At 45.5% G+C, this 27,952-nt stretch overlaps 1 protein-coding gene across 3 annotated transcripts in view; it reads right to left on the minus strand.

The window, feature by feature from the left end:
- Positions 1-27,711, minus strand: part of FAM163A (family with sequence similarity 163 member A) — a 74,651-nt gene extending 46,940 nt beyond the window's left edge. The window contains exons 1-2 of one of the 3 annotated variants that reach the window (XM_045547243.1): positions 6,703-6,725; positions 5,009-5,115 (exon numbers count right to left, since the gene is read on the minus strand). The gene's annotated coding sequence lies outside the window, so the exon portion shown is untranslated. Of the gene's footprint in view, positions 1-5,008; positions 5,116-6,702; positions 6,726-27,178 lie in introns of those variants that run through there. The other 2 variants (XM_045547248.1, XM_045547246.1) reach the window with 2 other exon arrangements.
- Positions 27,712-27,952: the final 241 nt, after the last annotated feature.

Here is a 27,952-nt window from a genome sequence, read left to right on the forward strand (position 1 = left end):
AGCATGCTCTGTGGAGAGATCTGAGCCCTCCATGCCACTGACACCTCTGGCACAGGGCCACACATGTGTTTGCTGGTCCATCCCCACATCCCGCAGGACTTTCTGTTTGTTTGTTTGTTTTTACACTGTCTGCACAATGGTGGTGGTACTTTATCCTCCAGAACTTACAACTGATAATAGTCAAAACTGCTCCTATTTCAGCAATAATCTGTTGAGTTCCTGAACAGTGGGAGGCAGGTGTGGTCTATCCAAATATAAGATGAAAAAGAAAAATTTTTATTTTAGAACATTTCAAACATATACAAAAGTAGAGAGAATGGCCTAATAGCCCACAGGCTTGTTTCATATGTACCTCCCAGTGATTTTGAAGCATATCCTAGACATCATATTGAATTTGTAAACATTTCAGTCTGCATCTATAAAAGTCTTCTTAAGAAAACGCATAACACAATACCACTAACACACTTAAACAAATGAACAATATCAAGCTCTTAATATCATAAGAGAAATCCAGTGTCCACACATAGAAGACATCTGAGCGGCCCCAGGCCAAGGCTGGATGTTCTCACAGGCACACAGCCATCAGAACCTCCGCAGCCTATAGAAATCTCAGGGGGCCTGTTTCAGCTAACTCCAGGTCAGACCAGAACCCCTAAATGCTGATGCCAGAATCCAGGAGACAATGACAAAATCGTGACAAACATCTTATTGGCTGTGTGGTCTTGGGCAAATCACTTTGTTTATGCGAATGGCCAGTTGCAAAATAAAGGGTTAAAAAAACTGAGGAGCAACCCAAATGCCCACCAATAGATGAATGGATGAAGACAATGTGGTATATACACACAATGGAATATTATGCAGTCTTAAAAATGAGGGAAATTCTGTCATATGCTACAAAATGGATGAACCTCAAGGACATTATGCTAATTGAGATGAACCATTCACAAAAGGACAGATACTGTATGAGTCCTTGCATATGAATTATCTAAAGTAGTCAAAAATCATAGAAAGTAGAAAGGTGGTTGCCAAGGACTGAGGGAAAGGGAAAGGGGAGATTAGTGTTCAGTGGGGTATAGAGTTTCAGTTTTTCAAGATAAAAAATAGTTCTACTGTAGTCCCAGCTACTGGGGAGGCTGAGGCAGTAGGATTGCTTAATCCCAGGAGTTTGAGGTTGCTGTGAGCTAGGCTGATGCCATGGCACTCACTCTAGTCCAGGCAACAGAGCAAGACTCTGTTTCAAAAAAAAAAAAAAAAAAAGGTCTAGAGATCTGTTGCACAACAATGTGAATATACTTAACTACTGAACTGTACACTTAAAAATGGTTAAGATGATAAATTTAATGTTATGTGGGTTTTTTTTTTAATCACAAGAAAGAAAAGTCTGAGGTCCCTTCTGACTGTAGGAATTGGAAGGACATCAGAAAATTCTGGGATCTGTTACTTTTATCTGTGCTGGGAGGGGCATGGGAGCCCCATCACTCTTCTTCAAGGGGAGCCGCTCAGGGAAACGTGATTGGGGGAAAGCTGTGTTTGGCATCCCCTCAACTTTTGGAAATCCATCAGGAAGCATGGTGGCCATGTTCTAGCAGGCTAGGGGTGCAGGGGCATAGCGGTGGGGGACAGGTAGGTAGGGGGGTGGGGGTTGTGCTGGGAAGGTTCTATAAGGTAGAAGTAGGGGCTGTGAGTTTACCAAGAAACAGGAACAAAAGAAAGTAGAAGCCTTTATAAGGGCCAGGCTGGTGGAGGAACGTTCTGGGAAGAAAGGAGAAGGCTCCCGGCTGGCCAAGAGCAGCTATGCGGGGGATCTGAAGCGACAGATACCAGGTACAAATGTGTAGCACACTGGTAGCCATGTGGGAAACTAAAGTGCAGCAAGCTGGAAGCTGGCTTTGGAGGGAAGGGAGCTGGGAGAAACTGAGTTCCCCACTCTCTTCCCAGGGCACAGGGGTCTGGAGAGTGCTTTAGTGCTCGTTATCATAAGGCCACTTTTCAAATTAGCACAAGCCTGACCTGAGGGAAGCCAGGCAGCGGTGGGCAGATTCAGACTCAAGTCAAGTCCCGTATCCCCGACCTCTCCTGGGAAGGTCCCCCCCAGCACCGTGCACGCCAGAGAGCGGAGGGCAGACCCACTGCGAGAGGCGGTGATGCCATCTTGGCATCTGACGGTGCCTCTCGGGGAAGACACTTGGGAGGGGGATGGCAGAAGACTCTCATCTGAGGCTTTGAAAAATGAGTGAATTGTACCTCAGATGTGAGGGGTTACTGTTTATGTTTATTTCTGGTACTCAGGTGGCCTGTTTGGGAGAGTTTGGTCTATCCATCCAACATGGACCTGTAAGAGCCGGACTTGAGTTCTGAGGTGGCTGAGGAAGTATCCAGACCCTCCTAGGCAAGGGCACTCTGTTTTGTGGGGGAGACTGGAGGCCCAGCTCTGGGGCTTCTGTCGTTTCAGGCCAGCAGTTCTAAACCTTTAGTCACGCGCACCGTGCGTGGTTCCTGAGCACTGGTGGGCACTATATCCCTTGTCCACCATTCAAGAGAGCAAATGCACAGACACAGAGAGCCATGATTTAAGCAACAGTCTTGATATTTAAGACAAACAAAAAAATTCCCAAAGCTCAGTTCTTTAACCAATATTCTTAACTACCTGCAACACTCCTCACCACAGATCTCAAGCCTGGCCCAGAGTCTTGGCGCCCTGCTGGCGTCTCCATTCCCTGAGTGGCTCTGCTCAAATGCTCTAAGTGTGTCTAAGCAGTGCCCACCACTGCCCACAGCACTAATTCTCTACATTTCAGGATCTTCAGTTGGGTATTGTAAAATGAAAATAAAATCCCAAGCCCTGCAACGAAGAGAATGGACCCCCTCTTGGCCAAAGAGATCTGAGAAGCCTGAAAAACCTGAGTTCTGGGCCATGACAGGAAGAGAGGACCGACACTCCTCCTTATACCCCCCTCTTCTAGAGTTTAGATGTGTGAACAAAAAGGAAAACCTCTTAAGGCCCCCCAGCTGACTGAATGGACCCCCTCTTGGCCAAGGGGACACCAGAAATACCCTAAAACTGAGTTGCTAGCCATGTAGAAGGGAGGTCAGACACGCCTCATCATGCCCCTGTCCCTTCTTGGAGACATCCTTTCTAACTCATTAACAGGCCTAAGGCTATGCAAGACAAACCTGCAGGTCCTCAATTCACATAACAAATTACTTGAGTCTGAGTATATGGCTGGTGGCTTGTCTCTGATAAACAGACTTCCTCATCTTAACTTAAAACATTCCAAGCCTTTAGACAAAGCTTCATTTCTTTAACCAATTACAAATCAAAGAGTCTTTAAACCCATCTGTAACATGTAACCCCTGCCCCACCCCCTTTTGAGGCCAAACCAATGTACACCTTCCATGTATTGATTTATGACTTTATGTGTAACCCCTGTCTCCCTGAAATGTATAAAACCAAACAGTAACCCAGCCACAGCCAGTCTACTTGCTCAAGGTGTCTTGGGTGTGACTCCGGGCCATGGTCCTCAAATTTGGCTCAGAATAAACATCTTTAAATTATTTTAGAGTTTGGCTTCTTTTTCATTGACAGACACAACCACTTACCGGCATTAATATCAACATAGAGATCATGATACTGACAAAACGGACTCTTTGTGACAATAAGATACCAAATTATAAACAAGACCTACGGCCATGCCAGACAAGGTTTAAGTCACACCTTACAACCCATAAAATCTAGTTAAACAGGTCTTTTTTTTTTTTTTGCTGGCATGGTATCACATGACAGATAACAGAGCCCCTGAGTTAAGCATTCCTTTCTACTGACTCCAAGTTTTAGACAGATCTTTACTCCTTTAACCAATTACAAATTCAAGAATCTCTAAATCCATTTATGACTAGTTAACCCTCCTGCTTCAAGATATCCCACCTTTCTAAGGACTAAGCAATATATACCTTCTATGTATTGATTTATATCTTTGCCTGTAACTCCCTGAAATACATAAAACCAAACAGTAATCTGAGAACTTACTCAAGGTTTCTTGTGTTTATGTTTTACCTGGGCCACAGTCACTCATATTAGCTCAGAATAAACCTCTTTGAATTATTTTACAGTTTTTTCTCCATTAACAGTATGAATATTATAGGCTTTTGCTCAGACTCCCAACAGGCTGACACACAGTGTGACCTTGAACTCACAGAGTGGTCCCCTGACCAGCATCCCCTGGGAGGTTATTAGAGATGCAGAGTCTTGGGCCCCATCCCAGACTTGCTGAATCAGGATCCACACTTAACAAGATGCCCAGGTGACTTGTGTGCATGCTCAAGTCTGAGACATACTGCATTTAGACCCTCTCCCACCACTACCACCAGGTGGAGTAGAGTAGCAGCCACTTTGGTGGGTCAAGGAAGAAAGGGGGGCCCAACACAGAAGGGGGTTGCTACAATGTGTGGAATACATTTAAGTTTGGGGGCTCTGAGATGAAATCTAAGGAGGCATCCATGAATTCCAAGATCCTGTGGCCTTTGTAATTCATTAACAGGCAGATGCTGACAAAATAACAATCACAGCTAACATTTATTGAGCCCTTCCTATAAGACAGGCAGAATTTGAAATAAAAGTGCTTTTCATGTATGGATTTATCAAATTCACACAGCAACCTCTTGAGGTACAAATTGTCAGTATCCCCATTTCATAGAGGAAACTGAGGGATAGAGTTTGCCAAGGACTGAGGGGATTCCCTGGATGTGAGACTGTGAGTGTGAAAACTGGGAGAGTCCAAGCAACCTGTTTCCATTTGAGGAACCCCAACATCTGTCTCCAGCACTTTAAAAAGCCCCATTCTCTATTGATGGCTCAGTTTCTCCACTCCTGGAAATGGGTATACTTTTATCTGCTTCACTGTCTTCCCATCCCTTCTGCCCAGATGTTAGGAGAATAAACTGGAGCCTGTTGCTGGTGCGTGCAGCAGCACTGGCGTCCTGAAAGGAAGAGGGCAGATAAAATACTCACTAGTGTTTCCCTTGTCAAGGTCACCCCACACCCCCATGGGAGTCTCCATCTGCTCTGTCTTCTGCAGTGCTGCCAGCCAGTTCTGTGACTCTTGTTTCTTTTGAGCCCTGGAAAGATTATTTGATTGTTTCAGCTTTCTGTGTAGTCTGAGAGTCATTATGGTTTTCCAAATAAAATACAAAGAGCTCACTCAGTGTGCGTGTGTATGTGTGTGCGTGTGTGCGTGTGCGTGCGCATCCGTACATGTGTGATCTTTTAGAATTGTTTTTAAAAGTAGTTCCCCAATCCAAGTTGGATAGGGCTGGCAAGGAAGCCCCAGGACAAAGTCTGACAGAGGGCTGAGGGGAGGAATTCGGACTCCTCCACATGAGCTGGAGCAGGGACCCCTCTTTGGGGCCTGTGAGGTCCTTCAAGTGTGGAAATAAAGGAAAATCTTGAGTCCCTTCCAGGGTAGTTCTGGGCATCTGGCTAGCCTTGAAAAGTGAATAGGCAACCTCATGGGCAGGAAGAGTGCAGCAACAATGGCCCTCCAAGCCAGCCAGAGCCATGGGCCTTCTGGTTCCCTATGGAAACTAAAACATGGCATCTTAACATATATTCTTGAGTTGTCTTCAGAAACCCCCACTAGATAGAAAATGAAGATAAGGGGGAACTGAGGAATTGAACTCCCACTGCCATTTTTTGTTCTAAATTTCTCCCTGAGGGACCTAGAAAGAGTCACACTCATCTTAACACTCCTTGCTGCTAATCCAAGAATCTCTGAATCCTATGACCCTGAGGCCCCTGCTTCAGGATATCCTGCCTTTTTGGGCCAGGCCAATGTACAACCTCCATGTATTGATTCACAATTTTGCCTGCAACTTCTGATTTCCTGAAATGTACCCCTGCCTTTGAAAACCCTTGCTTGTAAGTCACTGGGGACTTAGGGTCTTAAGCATTAGCTCATTCTCCTTACATGGTACCATGCAATAAAAATGTCTCCTCTTCCTCCTACAATTCTCTGTTTCAATCTCTGGCTTTGCTGCACTGGGCAAGCAGGCTCCAGTTTCATTCCTTAACACACACACCTGGCTGAGTCCTCCTGGAAAGTACCTCTCCTTAGCCAAGGGAAGGTAGTTGTCTTACAGCCATGGCACAAGCAGAAGCATTAGGATTTCTCTGCCATTCTGGGGGTGGGGTGAAGCCCCCAGTTTCCACATCTGTAAAATGGGACTTGCTATGACCTACCCCCAGAAACTATGTGTCTCCTCTCAAGCTGAGATACAATTCTCCAAAAATGTCCTATGCCCTTTCTCAGAAGTCCCCTCCTTCAAGTCTTTCCTGATCCTTGTTAGACTTGTGATTAAAGAATTACAAATTCTTAGATCAGAAAGAGAGTAGGAAAAAGTAGAGTCCATCCCAACTGCCCTCATTTTTCAGAAGAAGAAACTAACCAGTCTAGTGTTTTATAGCCAGCCTCTTTGCTTACAAGTTTTTCCACAAATATTCGATGACATTGCTCTGTAATCCTAAAGTCAGGATATATTTTATTTCCAAGGAAGCTGTTGTAGGAGACCGGAATATGCCACCCCAAAATATGACTGCAGAGATCAGAATATGCCATGCCAAAATATGCCTCTTTGGCATAATCATTATTTTGAGTTGATTATTTTGAGAAACAGCAGGTACAGGAGAAGCTCTGTAAACAAAGTTACCTTTTGTGGCCGGGCGCGGTGGCTCACGCCTATAATCCTAGCACTCTGGAAGGCCGAGGCGGGTGGATCGTTTGAGCTCAGGAGCACGAGACCAGCCTGAGCAAGAGTGAGCCCCCATCTCTGCTAAAAATAGAAAGAAATTAGCTGGACAACTAAAAATATATAGAAAAAATTAGCCGGGCAGGGTGGCTCATGCCTGTAGTCCCAGCTACTGGGGAGGCTGAGGCAGAAGGATTGCTTGAGCCCAGGAGTTTGAGGTTGCTGTGAGCTGAGCTGATGCCACGGCACTCTAGCCTGGGCAACAGAGTGAGACTCTGTCCCCCGCCCCACCCCCCCCCCCACAAAAAGTTACCTTTTTGTAAGGGAAATTTATATCTATAAAGGAAATCTCTATTTGTAAGGGTGTTTCCCTTTTTGTGCCAGGAAGAGAAGCATGACTAACTTACAAGAAAGTCATATCAATGGAGAAGGCTCCAACTTAGAACTACACAACAAACCTTACCCTTGGACTTTTCCTGGTCACCTCCCCATAACTGGCTTCTCCCCATACCCTTTTCTCTTTTGTCTTTAGTTGAAGATGGTGTTTAAGCCTGAATTCTAAGCCACCTCTTTGAGATTTACTCATTTTCCCCTGGTTATCTCCCATGTCAGATTAACAAGAGAAAAACAAACAGAAGTTTAACATGTAAACTTCTGTTTGTTTTTCTCTTGCTAATCTGACTTTTGTTACAGGAGGTCCCAGGTAAGAACTTTGCAGGGTAGAGGGAAAATTATTGTTTCTTCTCCTACACTTCGAACTCCTGGAAGACAAGGACCATCACGTATTTCTCTTCTAAGCCCCCACAGTGGTCTATACATAGTGGCCTTCATTCCTGTCACTGGCTAACTAACACAGAGCTGGAGAAAGGGACATGAGAGCCTTTTCTATGTGCAGCAAAGAAGATGACTAAGGAGATAAGAGAACTGAACTGAAGCTTCCCTCAACTTCTACTCGCTGACCCAATAACCAGTCCTGAGCATTCCTAAAGTCAAGAGCACACACATGGAGAAAAACAGCTCTTCATTTGATATAATCTTGAAAAGAAAATAAAGCATTTCTCTCACAAATGGTCCAAGAAGCTGTGCCATCAGAGCCTCCTCCTGTGGTGTCCCTAGACCATAAATGATACAGGCAAACTACTAGGACATGGTGGGACCTTAGTGATCAATGAGAACAGCAGACATGGAGCTTTGTGCCTGGGAACACAACCAGGCTAACAACTCTCCTCCTGTGACAGGGCTGCCCGACCCACATACTCAGCCTGATCCTAATTCTTACCAGCCCTAGAAAAACAACCCTCCTGATGTTTACTCCCATTACAGGCATATACTTGTAAATCTCAGGTGGGAAACAGAAAGAACTATTGAATCCTTGCTCTACACTCATTTGTGCCAATTGAGACATAGGTTTCTAATGTGATTATCTCTCCCCTGCCTTGATATGATTATGTGACCTTTTAAAATCATTCTTTCCTTTGTTCTTTCATTCATCCATCCATTCAACAAGAGCATTTGGCATCTACTTCCTGCCAAAATCAATAGGACCTTTTCCAAGTTTACAAATTCCTGCCTGTAAGCAGCATCCATCAAGCAGGGAAATGGAGGGGTGTGTGGTGTTTGGTGCAGAAACAGCTGTGTTCAAACCCAAGCTCTGTTATTTACTAGTCATTGATTCTCTCTGAGTCTCGGTGTTAACAGCTCTAAAATGGGAAAAATTCCTCCCAGAACCACCGTCAAGGGAAGGAGAATGTGCACGGAACTATACTCAATGGCTGCACAGAAAGGCATCAGTGATTGTTAGTGCAAAGACAGTGACCTCACCCAGTTTGCTCCTCAACGCTCTAGTCTCTGAACACCTCACCCACCCCAATCAATATGTTCTTTCGAGTTCATTTTGCCTCCCAGGACAGTGTTCTTGGAGTTTTAATCCTCTGGTGAGCCAGCCCTGTCTTTGTTCTGACGGATGGGCTGTACTATTTTGAGAATGTGATCTGTATCAAAGTCAGCTGTGAAGGTCCTGGGCCTTCTGGGAGGATAAATACATAAAGTCCAGTTAATAAATAAACACACAGACATCAAGGCTACCAGCTGTCGTAGTAACAAGACTTTATGCTTTCCTGGCTCCTGTCATCTTCGGGACTGAAAGCACTTAATGAATTAGTCTTGCTTGCAGTCCTCCTGGAGGAAAGTACAGCTGTGTCTACAATGTACAGCCGCAGTAGCCAGCCAGAGGTCAATCGCTTTTGTGCACATTGCCAACCAGATCCCTAGGGCAGCTTTGTTTGTTGCTTGTCATAAAAGTAATAATTGCGTTTTAGAAATTATAGAATTACATACGTCAAAGATAAAATTAAAATTCTCTACAACTCTGTCCATTTGGAGATAAGCATGTTAACATTTTGTTACACCCTCATTCACACGGCACACCCATACGCTTACTGGAGTTATACTGTGTTCTTGCTGTTTTATAATTAATAATATTCACGACTATCTTTTCAGGTAAAATATGTTTCTATATCATTTTAAGGCGGCTGTTTGTTTACTAAAGAAATTCCCTATTATTAAGCATTTCAGTGGATATTAATTATGTTAATTTTATGAACAATCTTGTGTTTTCTCCTTCTACGATTTAGGGAGCCGTGTGAGAGTTGGCACGTGGCATGGCAGGGGGTGGTGGGTTTGTAAAAGTGCACACCACGTGGTGTACCAGGAGTGGAGCTGGACAAGGGCACTCTGGAGCCAGATTGTGGGGGACCTTTTGGGACACAGAGAAGAGAGGGACATTGAGAGGGCTTAAGCAGTTGTAGACTTTAGAAAGTGCCCCCTGGTAGCAAGAGGGGATGCACCAGAGGAGACTAGACTGGGCGCTGGAGACCCCATGCTATCTGCTCCTGCTTCTACCACACTGTCAGTTGCTCCTTGAGACCCAAAGGTGGCACTCGCTGTCACTATCTGGCCCTTCCAACTCCTCCAGCCTCCTCTCTCACCTGTCCCTGCCCTAGGCTTTATGCTTCTGGCCTGCCATGCTGTTGGTGTCCTCTGGGTCTTTGCTGGGTTGTGTAGACCTGGCATGCTCGTTTGCCTGCACTTCACTTGGATAACTGAATTTTAAAATCAGTTTAGGTGTCACCTTCTCCAGTTTTCCCCGACTGTTCCCCTACCTCCAGGCCAGATCAAACTTCCCTGCCACAGATTTCAACACATCATGCTTATAGAGTCATGGCACCTCTATACTCTGTTATCATTTTTTGTCTGTCTCTCTACTAGATTTTGAGCTGCCTCAAAATCAGTGTCTTATACACTGGGCATACAATGGGCACTCAATAAATGCTACTAAATAAAGTAAAGGTGGTCCCAGAACTAGTACTGCAAACTCTTGAGTATGATTGAAATATGTGCGGCATTAGGAACAAGCAAGGCAAATTCCAAATCCACCCACATCTCTTCATCTCAACTGCCACACTCCAGGCTTCCCTCAGTCTCTTGCATGGACCACTGTCATTGTTTCCCAGTTGATTGCTACTCAGCACACAGATGATCTTAAAACATTAATCTTCACCTATCACTTCCCTACTTAAAACACTGCGCAAACATTAGGATTAGTCTTAGAGCACCATGGCTTATGAGGCCCTAAATAATCTAGCCTATCTCCCCAGGCTCATCTAACACTCCTTCTCCTTTTGGTCCCTATACTCCAGCCAATGAGCCCTCTTTCTGTTCTTCACACAACCAAAGCCCTTTCTTCTCTTGCCAGGAATGTTCAGTCCCCCATTCCTCAGGTGACTGGCTCCTTCTCATCAGTTAGGTCTCTGCTAAGTGTCACTTCATCCATCGGGCCTTGCTTCGTAATCAAACCTAAAGTCTCCTTTCATTCTCTAGCACAGTAGCCTGTATGTTTTCTCCAGAGCCTCTTTATACTATGTAATTGTATTTTTATTTTTGTGACCATTTGTTTGATAATACTCTCTATCCTCTTATTTGGGGGGGGGGTGATTTCACCCCCAAGGGTGCAATTGGCAATATCTGAACATATTTTTGGTTGTCACAATGGGGGTGTACTACTGTCATGTAGGGAAAGAGGCCAGGGATGCTGCTGGACATCCTGTAATGCACAGGACAGCGCCCACAACAGTTACTGACCCAAAATGTCAATAGTGACAAGATTGAGAAACCCTGCTGTGGTCTATAAGTTCCACAAAAGTAGGGACCTTGCCTACCTTGTTCACCAGTATTGTGCTAGAGATATGTAAGTGGTCTATATGTAGCTGAAAGGGAAAATAGATAGATGGATGCAGGGGTGTTATTAAAACTATTTAACAACTGGCAGGGCACATCATGATCAGTCAGAAATGCTGGCTGTAGCACTGCAGCTGGGAAAAGGAGACCTCTGTGGTGCCAGGAGCTGCCCCTTTGGTTGCTGGGCTGTGGGGGAGTCTGAGGTCTTAAGGGAGGGGTTGAGGCAGCCCCAGGGGAGGAGGATTCAAGGAACTCCGGGAGGTACCCATTTACCATCTGGTAGGAGAGTACGTAAAAATTCTAACAGCTGCATCACCCTATCAGCTGCTAAAAGTCAGTCCTGGATAGAGAGATGGATAAACAAGGCCAGGAACACGAATGAAGCAGCTAGTAAGTTGGAGGAAGGAAAGGGACTCGAAGGGGCCTATTTCTACTGTATGTATGGACAGAGAAGCTCCGTGCCCTTCACATCTATCAGATCCACCTGCTAAGAGAAGGCATGGAGTGTGCTAGAAGCATTAGCTGGCATAAAAATGAGGCCAAGAGAAAGGGTGGAACATTCATTTTTTTCTTTCTATTGTTTTTCTCCTAAACCAGAGGTGGGGAATCTGTGGCCTCAAGGCCTCATGTGGCCCTCCAGATCCCCAACTGTGGCCCCTCGACTCCCTTTGTTCTGTGTAGGATTTGTTCTGTAAAATTTGGATTCAGTCAAAAGGCCAAACTCAAGGATCCAGAGGGCCCTATGTGGCCCCAAGTCCTCAGGTTCCTAAACCATTAAGGCCTGTTTCTGAGAAACTGCAGCATTTTTTCTTCAAATATTGTAGTAAAATATCTTAATTCAGACTCTAAAAGAAAATATCTTCATGTACATTCTGAAAGATCCGGAAGATAGAGTTACCATTTGTCTGTCAGTAGGGAAACAGCTGGGAAGATGATCTGGGCTGAGGAAAGCTCTGAAATCCAAATAAGCATTCTCTCTCCAGAGCAAACAGCAAGTCCTCTGAGCAAGGCTTCGCTAACAGAGACAAAAAGGGGAAAAAAAGCTACAAGAGGAGTTTTTGTCTGGCCTACCTTTCCCTATATGACCTTTCCAACTAACAAGGCCTCAGGAATTCAGTCACATCAACATCTATTAGCCTGTATGACTTTGTGCTTAAAGACTCTCCCACGGCACATACTGAACATCTGATGGTTTTACCGCCTCCTCTGTAGGAGGAAGTAATAATACAAGGTTCTGCCCAGCAGCTGGGCTGAACAGCTCTGTTGGCAGAGTCTGGAGAGGATGTGGGCTTTTCACAGCTGCACACCCTTAAGCTGTTCTCAACACATGTAGGACTTGTTCACATGGATTTTTTTGCCACTCTCCTGAACTCAACAGGTTCAAAACCTTCTTCACCATTTGCCCCCAAACAACAGCTCCGATTTCTGTTAACATAATCATCATTGTTCAGTTGCCTAGGCTCAAAAACTTGAATCCTTTAGTCCATTATACTTCCGTTCCCCAGAGGGACTGCTTCAAACCTGCACCCTTCTTTTCATGACCCGCTTGACCCCCTCCTCTTTATTTTTAGCAAACAACCTCATCTAAATCACAGGGAGTACTGATGCCATCAGTGGCAGACTCCTCAAGCTTCCCACGCATCCATGCCCTAGCCTAAACTCTTATCCAGGATTACCCCAACCTTCATTCTCTTCACCCCGAGTTTAAAGGCTGAAAGGTTCCCCCTCCTGGTCATCTATTTCCTCTTTCTCCTTTCAGTCCACGTTCCTCTGCATACTCTCTGCCCGTACCTTCCCTTCTTCTCCTCTGGGTTCTATTCTCTCAGCCCATGGACATGACCAAGTTTCTTCCACTCTTAAAAAACAACTCATTGTTTCTCCTCACATCCCCCCATAGCTACTATCCCAACTCTCTCTCTTTTCCTTCCCAACAAAACTACTAGGAATAAAAAGTCTGCACTCACTGTCTCCACAGCTTTACAGCCACCACCCACTGCTGCTACATTCCTCCACCCCCTCTCACAGCAAAACGTCCCTCAAGTTTGTGCGTACTTGCTGTCTCTGTTTCCTCCCAACGTATTCATTCTGAACTTACTAAAACCCACCTTCTAACTCCTACCCACAACTCTGAAACTGCTTCTGACCAAAGTCTTCAGTGATCCCTACACTGCACCTCTCAAACACTCTACTGCGGATTAGACACTCCTGTTTGAAACTTATCTCCTAACTTTTTTCCTCTTCAACCATTCATGACACCACCTCTCCTGTTTCTCCTTTATGCCCATTCCTTCCCTGACTGCTGACTCTACGATTCCCCTCTTAAACACGAGTCTTTCCCACTTTGTTGTCTTTGCCCTACCACGTCTGCTTTTGGCACTCACCTGTTTATAGATGAGCCCCAAACCTAGATCTCTGGGTTGAACCTTCCTTGCATTTTAGATTTGCACTGCCAAGGGACTCCTGAACACTGTATTCTTGGATATCCCACAGGAATCTCCAATTCAAATGGTCTAAAACAGACCTTATCATTTTACCTGCTCTTTCCCCCAAGTGCTTTTCCTCCTGTATTTCTCCTCTTTAATTTGTGGCACCACCATTCCACCCAGTCCCTGTGCCCAGTAACTTTGAGTCATACCAGGCTCCTCCCTCCCCCTCTTCCCTCACATCCAATCAGTGATCATGTTCCAGCCATGCAATCTCTTAAGTGTTTCTAGAGTATGTCCCTTCTCTATTCTCTATTACCATTGTCTCTATTTGGCTCATTAACTCCTGACTAGAGAGTTGTAATACACGTACCTCCCTTCCTGACCATCGGCACCCAACCCTAACCCTTAGACTGTACACGGCATTTGCTGCCTCTTACTGTTCCAGATGTACCAGTTTGGCTTTTCTAATGAGACTGTGAGATCTTTGAGCACATGGATCATGTCTAGTATTTTGCTAAATACTCCAAGGTGCTCAGCACAGCACTGGGCATAGAGTATATGTCCAAAAGTGAAATGAGGCAGCAATGAGACCCATCTACTAAGAGAAGGCTAGTATTGAACTATCAGCACCCTGGGAGATAGGGTGCTATTCACCTAATTCCTTTGCCATAGTGACTATATTCAGTGTCTACAAGACCTCAGCAAAGGAGGTGGGAAATGAGGGGCCAGGGAAGGGACTCCACCATGGACATCATGATGGACTGTGGACTCACTGTGAGGGCTCAGCTAAGTTCAGAGATCTTGAATCCATGGACACTCATCTGTAAGGTTGTGTGTGGTCCTCAAGCAATGCTCAGTGGCCCAGCATCTTGGGAACATGTCCTGCCTGTTTTGTGGTGGTGGTTTCCCTTTGACAATAAGAAGCCACAGTTCAAATCTTTCATGAATCTTTTCTGTTTTCTTGAATTAGAATCTAGAGTGTTTTATTTCCATTATCTTGCAAAAATCCCATTGATTTGAGGCCCATGCTATTTGATTCTTCTTCACTCTGCTCCCCCATCCCATCACTGACTCTTCCTCACTCACTGAGAACTTTGGCAGTTGTTTCCCCTATTCAAAAAATTCTACCATCATCCTAAAAAGTTTCAACACATACACAAACGACCTCTGTAATCCTCTAGCCTCAAATTTCCTTGATCTCCTTAATGCCAGTGGCTTTTACTTTCATTTCACTCACCCATTACTGTGGGCTTATCTTGGACCCTTATCACCAGAACTGTTTATGGTTAGCCCTCACCTGGACTACTATCACGGTTGTCTGACCAACCCTTCTGCCTCAAATCACAGAGAATTTTGGCTATAACCCCATCCTCCCATTCCCATCTTACCCCACTCTGCCACCCAAACTCCTCCACTGACTGCTACAGTGATCTTCCGAACGTGTAAACCTCTGTTCAATGCCTCTGTCAATGTCTCTGTTCAAACACCCACAGTGGCTCCACATCTGCAGGGTGAAGTCAAGGTCCTTCGCCCAGCAGGCAGCACTCCAGGCTGCCGTCCAGCCTCTCATCTCCAACCTGATGTTTCATGTTCTGACAGTACTGGATTACATGTAGTTCCCAGTTCCACTTGCCATCTCTTGAGCCTCCTGGCCCTCCCTCTGTCTGGAAAGGCCATTTTCCTGCTTGTCTGAGAAGATGTTCATCTCATGTCCCAGCTCAAATATTACCTCCCCTGGGAAGTCTTCCTTGCCTAGTCTGGGCACAGCTAGAGGTTCTTTCTCACTTTGTGATATAATCATTACAATATTTATCTTATCAGATTAATATCATGAGGGAAAGAATCATTTCTGTTCATCTACGTCTCAGCCCCAAGTGCAGGCCTGGATCAAAGTTGGCTTCCACAGACATCATGAAAAGAATGGAGGAACGAGTTCCAAAGTCCTCTGCATACAGGCGAGGTCAGAGGAGGTTGGGCTTTTGAATTAATCAAACCTCTTCTCTCTTCACCCTGGCCTGGTGCCCGGCTCATATGATTAAATCCCCTAATGGAATCTGCCCTGGCTAAGCACGATGTACAAATCCCTCAGCACTAAGTAGTAGAAAGGCTTCCAAGTGCTTAGAGAAGAAAGAGTTGGCGGTTCAGAGATGGGAAGTGAGACATGTGGTAGATGGAGAGACTTCTAAGGGACTAGCTACTTGGGAGAACTGGTGAATACTTTATATTAAAACCAACCATGTTTTCACCATTGTGCAAGCCACTGACGGTAAGGACAAAAGTTAAAATAACAGCCCACATTTGTTAATCGCTTTCTATGTGCCTGCCAGCCACAACCCTATGGGGTAGGTATCATTGTTATTCCCGTTAACAGGTAAGAAAATGGGCTCAATGTCACAAAGCTAGTAAGTGTTCCGATATTATCATCTTTATCATCTTTTTCTAGTTTCCTCACCTTTCTTTCCTTTTTTTTTTTTTCTTTCTTTTTTTTTGGAGACAGAGTCTCACTCTGTTGCTGGGGCTAGAGTGCTGTGGCATCAGCCTAGCTCACAGCAACCTCAAACTCCTGGGCTCAAGCAATCCTTCTGCCTCAGTCTCCCAAGTAGCTGGGACTACAGGCATGCGCCACCACGCCCGGCTAATTTTTTTTCCATTTTTAGTTGCCTGGTTAATTTCTATTATTTTTAGTAGAGACGGGGTCTTGCTCTTGTTGAGGCTGGTCTAGAACTCCTGACCACAAGTGATCCTCCCACCTTGGCCTCCCAGAGTACTAGGATTACAGGTGTGAACCACCACGCCCCGCCACCCTTTCTTTCTTTACTGAATCCTTTCTCTTAATCCTCATCACACCCATTGTAAAATGAACTACTTCCTCTATTCTGCCTCCTCTTCTATCCTCCTTCCAACTTCGTTCTCTACCCTTCTACCCTCCCTACCACGCACAAACCTATTGACACCTGCCCTTATCCTATCTTTCTCCAGTTACCCCAGGAGAGTGGTCCCTCTTCCTCTGAGGACCAGTCTGTCACCTGCAGTGTGATGCTGTCCACCCATCTTCTCAGGAACAATGTTGTACAGCAGATCCCTAGAACTTACTCATCTCACATAACTGAAATTCTACACCTGTTGATTCCCAGCTCCCCCTCTCCCTAGCCCTGGGCAATCACCATGCTGTTTTCTGCTTCTGTGAGTTTAACCATGTTAGATACCACATATAAGGGGAATCATGTAGTATTTGTCCTTCCGTGTGTGGCTTATTTCACTTAGCATAATGTCCTCAAGCTTCATCCATGTCACAAATGGCAGGACTTCCGTCTTTTTTAAGGCTGAGTAATATTCTATTGAATGTATATATCCCATTTTTTATCCCATTTTTAATCTTAATGGACATTTAGGTTGTTTCCATGTCTTGGCTATTGTGGATAATGCTGCAAGAAATACGGGCTCTATCTCTTTGAGATCCTGACTTTAATTCTTCTGGATAAATATCCAGAAGTGGGGTTGCTGGGTCATATGATAATTCTATTTTTAATTTTTTTTGAGAAACCTCTATATTGTTTTCCATAGTGGCTGCACCATTTTACATTTTCACCAACAATGTACAAGGATTCTAATTTCTCCACATCTTTGCCAACACTTGTCTTTTGTTTTGATAACTGCTATCCTAACAGGTATGAGATAACGTTTCATTGTGGGTTTTATTTTGCATTTCTCTGATAATTAGTGATTTTGAGCATCTTTTCGTGTACTGTTGGCCATTGGTCTGTCTTCTCTGCAGAAATGTCTATTAAATTCCTTAGCCCACTTTTTAAATGAGTTGTTTTTTGCTGTTGAATTTCAGGAGTTCCATATATATTTTGGAAATTAACCCCTCATCAGATGTATGGTTTGCAAATATTTTCTCCTGTTCTGTAGGTTTCTGTTTCACTCTATTGATTATATTCTTTGTTATGCAAAAGCATTTTTAGTTTGATGTAGTCCCACTTGTCTAATTTTGCTTTTGTGGGTTGTACTTTTCATATCCATGAAGTCATTACCAAGATTGATATCATGAAGATTTCTCCCTGTGTTTTCTTCTAGGAGTTTTACAATTTCAGGTCTTATGTTTAAGTCTTTAATCTATTTTGAGTTGATTTTTGTATATGGTATTAAGACAGCAATCTGATTTCTTTCTTTCTTTTTTTTTTTTTTTTGAGATAGTGTCTCACTCTGTCACCCTGGCTAGAGTGCAGTGGCATCATCACAGCTCACTGCAAACCTCAAACTCCTGGCTCAAGCGATTCTCTTGCTTCAGCCTCCCAAGTAGCTGGGACTTACAGGCACATGCCACCATGCCTGGCTAATTTTTCTATTTTTAATAGAGATAGGGGTCTTGTTGTTGCTCAGGCTGGTTCTCAAACTCTTGAGCTCAAGCAATCCTCCTGCTTCAGCCTCCCAGAGTATCAGGATTTATGGATGTGAGCCACTGTTCCTGGCCCAATTTCATTTTTTTGCAAGTGGATATCCAGTTTTCCTAACAGCATCTGTTGAAGAGACTATCTTTTCCTCCTTGTGTACTCTTGGCATTCTTGTGGAAGACAAGTTGACTATATGTGTGTGGATTTATTTCTGAGCTCTCTATTCTGTTCCATTGGTCTATATGTTGTCTGCCTTTTTCCCAGTACCATACTGTTTTAATTATTGTAGTTTTGTAATATATTTTGAAATAAGGAAATGTAATGCCTCTAGCTTTCCTTTTCTTTTTCCAGACTTTGGCTGTTTGAGGTCTTTTGTGGTTCCAAATGAATTTCAGAATTGTTTTTTCTATTTCTGTAAAAAATGCCATTGGAATTTTTATAGGGATTTCATTGAATCCGTAGATTGCTTTGGGCAGTATGGACATTTTAACAATATTAAGTCTTCCAATCTATGAACACAGGATGTGTTTCCATTTGTTTATGTCTCCTTTAATTTCTTTCATTAATGTTTTGTAGTTTTCAGAATATAAGTCTATTACTTCCTTAGTTAAATTCATTCCTAAGTTTGTTTTTTTGTTCTATTAAATAAATTCTTTTTCTAATATCATTTCCAGATAGCTCATCATTGATGTATACAAATGCAACTGATTTATGCATGTTGATTTTGTATCCTGCAATTTTATTGAAGTTGTTTATTAGTTCTAATATTTTTTGTGGACTCTTTAGGGTTTTCTATATATATTATGTCATCTACCAATAGGGACAATTTTACTCCTTTGTTTCTGATTTGGGTGCCTTTTCTTTCTTTCTTTCTTCCTCCTCTCCTCTCCTTTCCTTTCCTTTCCTTCCTTCCTTTCTTTCCTTCCCTCCCTCCCTCTCTCCCTTCCTTCCTCTTTCTTTTCTTTTTTTTGCCTATTTGCTCTGGCTAGAACTTCCAGTTCTATGTTGAGTAGAAGTGGCAAGAGTGGGCTTTCCTGCCTTATTCCTGATCTTAAGAGGAAAAGCTTTCAGTTTTTCACCATTGAGTTTCATGTTAGCTGTGGGCTTTCTACTGGCTTTTAAAGGTGCTCAATTCTCTCTCATTAAAACAGAACAAAACCACCTTATCTCTCTCTTACAGCCAAACCTCTGGAAAGGCTTATTTATATGTGCATTCTCCATTTCTCACCTTCTACTTTTTCCTCCACCAACTACACCTGATTTTTGCCCTTTACCTCCCTGAAGCTCTTGCTTAAACTATTTATGCTCTCCATTTTCTAAAGCCAATGGACCTTCTTTAGGTCCACATCTTAACTGTCTCCACAGTAGCACCTACACTTTCTCTTCTCTTCTTCAAGAAACACTCTGCTCTTGGCTTTTGTGACATTTCCACCTCTTGATTTTTCTCCTCTCTCTCTGGTTCATTCTTCTCTGTCTCCTTTTCAGGACCACCCTCCTCTACTTGAGGTTTAATTCCAGGCTTTCTCTCTAAGCCTATCCTCTCGCCCTACGCAGTCTCATCCAGGCCATGGTTTCAATTACCCTCTAGATGTAGATGACTCACAGAGGCCTATCTCCTGCCCAAACCTCTCCTCCAAACTCCTGTCTGTGTATCCACCTGCCCTCTTAACCCATCCATGTATATGGTTCAAAGTCTCTGCAAGTACACCCTGGCTGAGATTCACTTACGGCATTTGCCCCGAAGCCTAGCCCTCTGAGGCTGTTTCCTGTCTCAGGGAACGGTACTGCTATCCACTGGAACAAAGCTGGAAGCCTAGTGCTCATCCTCAACACCCTTCTCTCAGCTCTCACCTAAACCATCACTTCCTCTCCATTTTACACTCTGGACCCTTTCTAATCTATTTCTCTTCATTGCCACTGCAAACTCCCCAGTCTAAACAACTGTCACCCTTTGCCTAGACTACTTCAAAAGTTTCCCAACAGCTTTCCCTGATCTTTTCTTGACCACCTCAAATATACTGTCCAACCATACAGCCAGAGTGATCTTTTTGAAACAGAAAATCTGTCACTCTCCTAAGTACTTCAGTGACTACCTATTGCTATAGAAAAAACATCAAAATCCTTAATGTGGCTGATGTGCTAACCCCTTCCTACCACTTCCGCTCACCTTGTGTGAGCCTCCCTCTCACTCTCTGAACCCCAGCTCCACTGGCCTTTTGCACCTCAAAATGCCATATTCTTTCTAGCCATGGTCTTTTCCCATTCCAGGAATATCCTCTTCCAGCTCCCAAACTCCCCTCACCTCCTTAGCTCCTTCAGGTTTCAGCTCAATCATCACTTCCTCAGGATGATTTCCCAGCTCCTCCCTGAATGGTCCTGGACTTTAAACACTCTTATAATCCCATACACCTCTACTTTGTAGCTTTTGGCACAGTGTTTCTTTATATTTGTTTTGGGATAAATTTGTTTACCCTGAATGACCTCAACTTCTTGAGGGCTGGGATTTTGACTGTCTTTCCTCCCCACCCCTAATATTGTAACTATCCCCAGTGACATTCAATAAATATTTGCTGACATCTTGAAAATAAAACCCTCACTTTTCAACCCCAGCCCTAGCTAGCTTCTGGCCTCATTACTCCACCAATATTGTCCTTGCTAAAGTCATCAACCACCTTTGAACTGCCCAAACCACGTTTGTGTGGAGCTCTGGTGTTCTACCAGTGGGACTGAGGGTTTCCTGTGCTAAAATAGAATCCTGGTAGTCTTTCCCCTATTCACAGAAAAATAATGTACTCACCATCAAATTGGTTTCACTGATCATCACCTAAGAGCACATTTAGGAATAACATTGATCGGGTGTCGGACAGATGTGGGGAGGGGAGGGGATGGGTGTATACCTGCATAATGAGTGCGATGCACACTGTCTAGGGGATGGACACGTTTGAAGCTTTGACTTGGGGGGGTGGGGGGGCAAGGGCAATATACGTAACCTAAACTTTTGTACCCCCACAATATGCTGAAATAAGAATAAAAAAATAATAAATAAATAAATAAGCTGAAAGGATATTTCCAATTTAAAGCTTTTGTTTCATAAAGTTTTCTTAACACTTGGCACCTGCTACTCCATGTCTGTGGTAGAATCTAGTGTAAGCTACCCTCTAACTTTAATAGTTCAAAAATATACTTTCATTCATTTTAATATTTCATGATATTCTCCAAAGAACAGCATGATTTCCAAGGGTTTCATGACATGAACAAATTTTTGAGACCCATTGGCCAAATCCAAAGAAATAATTTTAGTCCTCTGATTTGTTCTCTTGGTGGTATCTGATACTGTTTATCATGTTTATTCATTTTAGTAACTGGTATTTATGTTTTCCCATCGCCCACCGTCCCTGCTTTTATTATGGCATTTACCACCTTCTCTTGTGATCTCTTCCAGGTACTGGGAGCCCCTGGAGCATACAGGGACCACGGCTTTTCCTTTTCTCTCTCCACAGTCAGCCCAGCACTTGGGCCAGGCACACAGACCATGTTTGCTGAACGCAGGAGTGAATGAATGAGTAAACAAGTGAATAAAATGGTGCAGCAGAATGTGAATCCTCGGCACCAGTGCTCTTACTCCCATGCTCTGCTGCCTCCCCACCGAAAAAGCCATAGTGACCCAGTAGCTTGCTACAATAGAAATGTTGATGTCACATATCTAAATGCCATCCATCATTTTAAAAGGCAAAATAAATCTGATATAAGCTTATTATAGTTTTACAGGTCTTATGGGATTCACTTCTAACATCTAATTCTAACTCATCATCAATCCATGTTGATTTTGCCATACATACACAAAATCATAGTAATTAATTATTAATACTTTATGGGGATATGAGCAGTTTCATTCTATAAGTACTTAAAAATGCCATGTATTATGTCTGTGGCTGAAGTTGCATAAATAATGAATTACTAATACTAAAAGTTTCTTTGAACACTCCAAATTCTATGGTAACCCTGTGCCTTTGCCCAAGCTGTTCTGAGGTCTGCCCCTTCTCCTGGACTTGTCTATCAAAATCATACTTTATCTTCAAGGCCTAGTTCAAAAATTACCTTCTCTAAGAAGAACTTAGTAATCTCTCAGAATTACTTCGGCCAGCGTCACATTCACTGTAGTCACTCTGCACCTGCTGGCATGCTGCTTGTACCTCAACTTAGTGTTTGCTTCTTTAGTCTGCAGAGTACTGTTAGTGACATGAATGTTCCTCTCCCAACACTGCCTGTGGGCAACCTGAGCCTGGGGACCGTGCCTTGCTCATTTTTCTACCTTCTCAGTGCCTTGTATAATAGACATTTTCTGAATTCAGTTCGGTTAAACTGGTCATCCTGCTACTAGTATGCTATGTAAAAACATCATTTTTTTTGTGTCATAAGGTGACTTTTCTTTCCTTTTTTTTTTTTTAAATAGTGGGGCTATCTGACTTTGCCCCTCCTAGCTGGGTTCTGGGAGCCTTAGTTCAGAGCCCAGCCCAAGCTTCTTGCTCTCTCCCCTGTGACTAACAGCATCATGTTTAAAAAAAAGCAGCTGCCTTAAGTGCTCCAGAATTTATTTGGGGAAAAATTCAAGCTGTTTTTTTTTGAAGTAGAATGAGAGTCAGAGGTGAATCCTGGCCAATGAACTGTGTGGGAGGAGGTTTGCAAAGAAAGAGGCTCTCAGCTCTCAGGCTGCTTCTTCTAAACAGCAGACAGACTCCCAGCACAGATCTGAGGCTCAGGGGCACCCCTGCTGACCCTTCTCCTTGGGTGCAGACACAAGGCCTTACGAGCCCATCTTCATAGCCTTCTATACCACTAGCATCTGGACCAAAGCACTGACAGCCCCTCCTCTTCCTCCTCCCTTCCCGGGGAACATCACATACTCAGCCTACTCAGCCCCAGCCCTAATGCACACACAGACATAGAAATAAGAGAAATGGAAATCCAAACCCAGAACTGACTGCTTTGTCCCTGAACCATGCCTTGTACAAATCTATACATACTGCAAAGATTTCGACTCATCTATCAAAGCATGTAATACTCAGCCACATGCTGTTATAACCCAGACTGGGTCTGTACGCCCCCATGTGATGCTATTGTGCCAGTGTTGCAGCTTACTGTGTAGAGAATGGAAATATCAGTGAGGGAAGAGTAGAAAGACATGTTACTTGATGGCAAAGAGCTGGGCTCTCACATACATTCAAATTCAAGAGATTAAATGAGATAGTGCAGGCATCAGCATCAATAGTGACAACTGCATCAACAACCTTCCTTCCTCCTCTGGGGCAATACAGCCCTAGACCCGAGAATAATTTTCACACCTTTCTTTCAAGTGTATCTCTCTTCTCCTTTTTGAGGTCCAAATGCAACGCCAGAAATAGACCTCCTACTTATCTTTTACCCTCTCTGATGCCCAGTCCCAGTGTCCTCTTCCTCCCTTACTCGGTGTTATCTAGTCACTGACACTTTATCCTGTACAGAGGAACATTAGGGCAATAAAAAGAGGCATTGTTTCTATTTCTGCATGTTATTTTCAAGGCTGGATGATCATATCGTGCCTACCCAGCTCCAAGAGCCTGCTGTCCAAAGACACCTTTCCAAGTACAACTTGGCATATTTCAAAGGAATTCTGGAAGGCCCAGATACTATGGGCACTGTGTGGTCTCACAGCCCTTTAATTTTTAATCCAAAGGGAACCTCTCAAGCAACCTGAAGGGGCTAGGGTGTGTCACCCCCACACTGTTAAGCCAAAGAAGTGTTTGAGGGAACACGTCAGGCACAGGGCAGAGAAAGAGGATTTTTAAATAGTTAATGTATTCCCATCATTCAAAATTCAAAAGATTTTACAGGCCATGTTTCCTGGAGGCAACAGATATTATTAGGTTTTGTGTCTATAGTTGTGCATATACAAGTAAACATCTTGTGATTTTCCTCCTTCTTCCTCTTTTATAACACAAACAGTAGCATATTATGAACACTCTATGCATGTTATTTTTTCCACTTAGCCATGTGTCTTGGAAATCATTCCATATCCATTATATAGTAAATTTCCTAATTCTTTTTCTATGAATGAATAGGACAGCATTTGACTATCTGGAAGTACCATAAGATATTTAACAAGTCCCCTTTTGATAAGCATGTAGGTTGTTCTTTCATAATTCAAACAATGCTATGATGCATATATGTCTTTGTGCCTGTATGCAAATATAACAGTAAGTTAAATTCCTAAAAATGCAATCACTGAGTTAGATGGCATGGGCATTTCTAATTTTGACAGGTGTTTTCAAAACACCCTTCAAAAAAGTTGTACCAATTTACGCTCCCACAAACAATGTATGAAAGTGCCTGTTTTTCTAGAACCTAATCAGTAGTTTATCAATCTTTTTGATGTTTGCTAATTGAAAGGGAAATAAGTATGTTACTGTAGTTTGCACTTTACATGTTAAAGAAATTAATCCTTTGTGTATGAATTAAGCCCCTGAGTCCTAAAGGGAATGAAGAGCATCCAGTTTTACCAGACCAGCATATTCTTGAAGTCTAGTGAGGTCACAAACATCTCTTGAGTCTACAAATAACAGCCTTTAATCATGATGGTTCTGGATTTTCAGCTACTGTGTGCATTTGTTCTTCGTGGGAAGAGAGTGGCCCTATAGAAGGATCAGGGACTTTGGCGCCAGAGAGACCTGGGCTCCAAGCACTGCTCTGCCACATACTAGCTCTATGGTCTTAGCAAATTATTTAGCCTCCCCAAACTCAGTCTCCTCACATGAAAATTGGGGATAATACTGATTTTGCAAGGTCTTGTGTCTGGCACATAGAAGGTACTTAATAAACGGTAGCAACTTTCATTAGTGTTAATAATCACCAGGCTAATAGTTTCAAAGCTTCGGTGCATTTTTCACAATTGACAACCCCTGACATGGCCCAGCCAGAGTCAAATGGCTCTTTTGTTAAATGGCCACCAGAAGATTCCCAATTCCTCCGATAATCCACCTCTGCCTTTCCCCAGAGTTTTCAAATCACTAAAATCCCACCCTGGGCTCTGGGTGAGAGCTGGACTGTCCCTGTGCCAGGCTCCCCGGTTGCCAGATGATGTTTGTACTCAGACCGAGGCACTCCCTGGACTAAGCAGTGTTCATTTCCAATTACAGATGGGCAAGCTAGAGAAAAAACAGATCCTTGGGCAAACATGAGGGACTTGCTCTCATCAGCACCAGTCCATCTTGCCTTGCCTTTCCAGAACACTATTTCTGAGGAGGTCTCCAACTCTGGCAGGAATGCTAGTGATGCCCACAACTAGGTTTCTATCCACACGCGTGACCCTCCTGACACCACCAAATGACTTCAGAGGCTGTTCCCATTCAGAGATGGTCCTCATTTCATACGCCAGGACGATAGAAATCACAGCCATGCTCCTCGCCTGTGTGGGAAACTGGGGAGGCAGCAGCTGCCTATTTGCCCAATACCCAGCTGAACTACCAGAGAGCCACATTTCCTGTCTGGATGCCAACATGACCCCCTGTCTCCATATTCTGGTTTAGATCCTCTTTGGCACAGGAGCTGGAACCTGCCCTAGAATTTGAGAAATTGTAACCGTTTTCAGAGAATGTACCTTTCTTTGCTCTTTGTCCCCCTTGTTTAGTCTGAAGAAAGGGCAGGATGTGAATGTCTGTTACATTCAAGTACTTTTTTTTTTCACGTTTTAAAACTTTTTATTTGCATATTAAAAAAATTGTGCATTCCAATAATTAAAATCATTTGAACAAAAAAAAAATGGCACTCTGATTAAACTGCATTTTACAGCCTGCAGGAAACCTTGGGGCCAGCTTGGTTTTACTCTAGATTTCACTGTTGTCCCACCCCGTAGTGCAGAAAGCAGGCTGCCTTTCCCCTCGAGACTTCAAACCCCAGTGAATGTCAGGCAAAGCAATTGAGCCCGAGGGTTCGGAAGCCCGGGTCAGTGTTGTCTCTCACACGGTGTAAACGTGGGTCTGGGCCAGACGCTGGAGGACCAAGCAGGGCGCAGAGAACCATCCGACTGCACAGACGTCAACCCCTGCCAGTCACACGGCTGCCTCCTCAGACCGGCCCCTACCTGCCTGGGAGAAAAGAACTGCACTTCCCAACCCGTGTTCTCCAGCCAGGCCAGGGGTGGGTACGGGGTTGGGGCACGAAACCACGGCAGAAAGTGCCTCAACTGACTCTGGCCTCAGCCCGCGGGTTGGGTATCCGCACACACACCCTCCGCCCCACCGCCATGTCGAACTCGACAGGAAGAGCAAACTTCCAGGGCCCCACAATTCCAGCCAGAGAAGAGGAAGCCCCTACTGTGCCAGGAAAACACAGGTGGAGTACGGAGCCCGAGGGCGCTGACGGAGGGAACAGATCCCCACCCCTGCCCTCCCAGCCGCCTTCGGGGTCCCAGAGGACCAGGGAAGTCACCCTTCCCGGAGGCCTCCCGAACGCCGCGCCCCAGCCAGACTCGGGGCCGGGGCCGGGCAGCAGAATGCCGGCCTTATCCGGACACCGCTTTGTGCTCGCCCCCGTTCTCAGAGGCTGAGAGCTGAGCAGGGGCTTCGGCGTGGCCGGCGCCTCGAGCGCTCCCGCCTGGCGGCGCAGAGCCCTCCCGGGCAGGGTGCGGGACGCGGGCTCCGGGGTCTCGGGAGCAAGTGGACAGTAGCCCAGAGGAAAGTCCTGTTTCTCCGTCCCTCAGGCAGGCAGTCGGCCCCCGGCTGTCCCGGACCCGAACTCGCTGGCCGAGATGCCTATCCCCACAGGCTCTGCCGCTTGGATGCCCACCTCGCTCCGCGAAAGCACATCTGCCCTCTTTGTTTTGTAAAACTTGAGGAATATCACCAATAAGCCGAGCTCAGGTCGCAAGGCTGCCTAGAGTCGCCTGCACGAGCCTGGACGCCCGGACCGACGGCGGCGGATTGGCCCAGCGGCGCCCGCCTGCGCCCGCACCCACCCACCCCCGGGTCTCCAGCCCCGGCCACGGCGCCCGGGCGAGCCCGCGGAGCGCGCAGCGTCGCCCGCTCGCGTCGTCGCCTGGACCCTGGGCGGTCGCGGGCGCCGAGGCGTAGCAGCCGGTCCGTGTGAGGTCCAGGTGGGGTGAAGGCGCGGCGAAGCGGTTGGTGAGGACAAGCTGAGCGGGGACAGGGGCCTAGCGGGTCCGGCCCCAGGGAGGGGGAACCGCCACCCGAGGCCTGGCCCGGAGATGTACCCCGCGCCGCCGCGCCCCTCGGAGCTAGAGGCTCCTGGAGTGGAGCGGGAGAGCCGAGCGCTGACCCAGACCCAGTTGGGAGCCGCTACAGTCAAGGTAGAGGTGGGCAGAGGGAGGCGGCCGCGGGGCGCGCTTACCCGAGTGTCGAGGTGCCCTCGAAAGTACTCCGTGGCCAGGCACATTCACGCGCGGAGCCCGGCGCCCCTGCGGGGTCCTCGGGCCGCCCGGCGCCCCGCGCCTCTCCCGTCTCTGCGTGGAGGAGCGCCCGGCGGGTTACCGCGGCTGAGCGGCTCGGCTCCCACCCGGTCCGCGCGTCCCGGCGCCGGCGGCTGGGGCGGCGCACGTGAGGCTCCTCTGCCCTCCCCGGCGCTCGGAGTACTGGCCCTGCACGGAGCGGAGCGTAGAGTCTCATCGCCCCTCCAGGTGGCCGAGGCTGGGGGTAGGTACCGAGCGACCTGATTGGCGCTGGCCGGAGTCCTAGGAGAATCCCCCACTAGAGAGACTGATTGCACGAGGACGAAAGGAAGGGATAAAACGGCGCAGCTGCTGCCTTCCAAAGACCCTTCCCTCAGCTCCGCAGCCTTTTAGCCTAAGAAACGTAAACTCGGGAGTCGGGCACCCAGGCACGCCTCAGTACGTGGGATTTTGCGTGCTACAGATCGGGTCCAGCACGGAAAATCCTAACAGAATGAGAATCTTAGGAACCAGGGTGTGTCGCTGTCCTCTGGAAAGAGACTGCCCCGAGAGCCTCCCGAACGGCTCATCTGTTTTCCTGTTTCCGGCCCGCTCTGATCCCTGGAAATCCAGTGACACCTGGATGTCCCCGCTTTTGAGGGGCACCTCGTGCTCGTGGTGGCACAGGATAGGAGTCGGTGTGTAATTAGAGTTGTGATAGCGGGATCTGGCAGGAA

The sequence above is a fragment of the Lemur catta genome, chromosome 3 (assembly GCF_020740605.2).
Source record: "Lemur catta isolate mLemCat1 chromosome 3, mLemCat1.pri, whole genome shotgun sequence".
In the NCBI taxonomy this organism is placed as follows: domain Eukaryota; kingdom Metazoa; phylum Chordata; class Mammalia; order Primates; family Lemuridae; genus Lemur; species Lemur catta.